The sequence below is a fragment of the Elephantulus edwardii genome, unplaced genomic scaffold (genome assembly GCF_000299155.1).
Source record: "Elephantulus edwardii isolate Elephantulus edwardi_28Jun2011 unplaced genomic scaffold, EleEdw1.0 scaffold00442, whole genome shotgun sequence".
In the NCBI taxonomy this organism is placed as follows: Eukaryota; Metazoa; Chordata; class Mammalia; order Macroscelidea; family Macroscelididae; genus Elephantulus; species Elephantulus edwardii.
The window spans coordinates 642271-645416 of record NW_006400192.1 but is presented as its reverse complement, the minus strand read 5'-3'; positions in this window follow the sequence as shown (position 1 = coordinate 645416).

Sequence of the window (3146 nt, the reverse complement as noted above, 5' to 3'; positions counted from 1 at the left end):
CACCTGACTGTGCTCATGCAAAACCGATAGTCCCCAGGACAGAGCAATTAAACACTGCATGGTTCAAAATAGAGATAGGAATGCGTCAGGGATGCATCTTGCCTCCATGCCATTTCAATCTATATGCAGAACAGATTATTCAGGAGGCTGGGCTTCATAAGGAAGAATGTGGCATCAGAGTTGGAGGAAGAATCAACAACAACCTGCAATATGCAGATGGCACAACTTTGCTTGTGGAAACTTAGGATATGAATTGTTTACTGCACAATGTCAAGGACTGTAGGCTTCAATATAGATTGAAGCTCAACATCAAGAAGACAGAGATTCTCACAAAAGGGCCAATTAGCAGGACCAAGATAGATGGAGAAGAGATAGAGGTTGTTAATAATTTCAGCTTGCTTGGCTCCACAATAAACACTCTCGGCACGAATTGTCAGGAAATCAAAAGATGAATTGTATTGGGAGAGTCTGTTGTCAGAGACCTCCAAAGTGCTAAAGAGTCCTGGTGTCAGTCTAGGGACTAAAGTGGGCCTGATACAGGCCATAGTCTGCAATTAGTTGCTGTGCTTCAGAAAGCTAGACAATGACTAAGGATGACTGAAGAATCATTAATGCCTTTGAGTTATGGTGCTGGGAAAGGGTATGAATACACCATGGAACACCAAAAGAATAAACAGGTCTGTCTGGGAGAGGGTGAAACCAAGTTCCTTCTTGGAGGCAAGAATTTTGAAGCTCCAGCTCATTCTTTGGGCATGTGAGCTGGAGGGATCAGTCCTTGGAGGATATCACGTTTGGAAGGGTGGATGGACAGCGTAGGGGAGGAAGACCTTAGATGAGATTGAGTGACACAATAACGAAGGCAATAGGGTTTTCAAGTCATTGAGACTGGCTCAGGATAGGGCAGGGTTCAGAGCTGTTGTACACAAGGTCACTAGTTGCAGGAAACTCAATAGCCCATAAAAATACCAATGACAAGCAAAAAAGTCCTGAAAATGTAAAAACAAAACAAACAAAAACCAAACTCACCAAAAAACAAAACAAAACACCAGCACCCTAATAACAACATGTAAAAGTATGTGTGATAATAAATCTTTGTTATCTTTGCCTCCAAGCAGTACTCTGGCTGCACTTTCTCCAAGACATATCTGTTTGTTATTTTGGCAGACCATGGTATGTTCAGTACTCTTCTCAGCACAACAACTCAAAGCCATAAATTCTTGTTATCCTTCTTCATTGTCCAGCTCTCAGATCACAGCTCATGATAGAAAAGACCATGGTCTGAATCAAGCACACCTTAGTCTTCAAACTGACATTGCTTTTCTTTAATTTGGGGAGGTCTGTGACTGCAGACTTTCCTAATGCAATACATCTGCTCTCCTGACTGCTGGGACCAAGTGTAACAGTTTCAATTTTTTCCATCTATCAGGATGTTGCCTATCAGCCCAGTGGTGAGAATTTTTCTTGATGTTGTTCTAGCCATTTTTAAATAATCTTCAGCAAAATTTAACCTGCATATGGTAGTAATGACATTGTTGCTGGCCAGTTACATGGCTTCCAAATTTCCTGGCAGAGACTGGTGAGCACCTCCAAGACTGTTTTCCGTACCTTTTCAATCTATATGCAGAACAGGTTATTTGGGAGGCTGGGCTTTAAGAGGAATGTGGTATCAGATTTGGAGGAAAACTCAACAACAACTTATATGTTACGCAGATAGTTCTGATAGCATTTTATTGCCTCAAACCTATTCTTAAAATGGTTTTCAAATTAAACTGGGATAGACTCAAGGTTCCATTTTGGATCTTGCAGGCTTGTTTTATTCAGCTTTAATTTAGACTTGTATCTTAAGTAGTTCAATAGTGAGCACCTGGTCTGGTTTTTACTGCTGATATTGAGTTTCTCCAGCTATTCTTTTCACAGATTTAGTCAATCTGATTTGTGTTGTTCATTAAGTGAGGTCCATGTATATAGTTGTCATTTGTGCTGTTGTGTTTGGCTTTTTAAAAAAATGGTAGTTTCAATGAGTAACTGGTTGTGCAAATCTCCAGCTTTATTTTTGTCACCATGTCTAAACTTTTTGACTAACAGTGCTTTTTGTTTCTGATGTTTGCATTCCAGCACTTTGATTGCATGTTCAATCAATTTCAGACTGCAAAATTCGGCAGAAATCCTCATTTTTCTCAGTTTTGGTTTTAGTTGCTAGTGTGTATATTTGAGTAACAATTGTACTAACAGGCCTTCCTCAGATATATATGAATAGTATTCCATTGTTCTCATTGCGCTACATTTCAGGATATATCTTGAAATGATTTTTGTCTAGGAATGCAACGCCACTCTTTGTCAGTTTTTCATTCCTAGTCCAGTAGATTATTGTTTACTATTGAGTTGGAACCGACCCACAGCTGACCTTGTTGTAGGTTTAAATGTTCAAAAGAGGAAAGAGAAGGCGGTCAGGGATGGGGGAAGGAAGAAAGTCATTAGGATAGTAGAAGTTAGTGGGCGGACATGGATGAAGGAATAAGAAATATTCCATGAGGACTTTAAGAGATGGGGTAATAATGAGTATAGATCAACAGTAATTAATTATATAAAACACAATGTATATGAATGATTAAATAAAAATGGTCCATGAGTGAAACACAATGTATATGAATGACCGTACAAAAACCAATGAAAAGGCATATATTTCTAAAAAATAAAAAACCCACAAAAATGGAGATGGGGAGAACCCCAACAAAGAGTACTCCTGATCTCACTTTGGGCACCTGGCCAAGAGGTGCCCATCTGAAAAAGATACCACACTGAGGAAAGAAGGGGGTCAATGAGACAGACTGACACGACTGCAACAGTGGGCTTGAGCAGGATTCTGATGATGGCACAGGATAGAACAAGGTTCTGAGCTTTCTGGAGAAATGGGATAGGGGATGATAATTGGCACAAATAAAAGAGCTGTGTTATAATGACTTAACACCCTGAGACTGAAGAGCTTGTGGGCATGTCTGAACAGATATCCTGACTAAAGAATTTTGTCCTATTTCCAATCTGTACTGTTAATATTTTAACTTCCCTGTGTGGATCACAACACAGAGGCTAATTCTGAGAAGAATGGGAATCCCAGAACACTGGATTGTGCTTATGCAAAACCTATA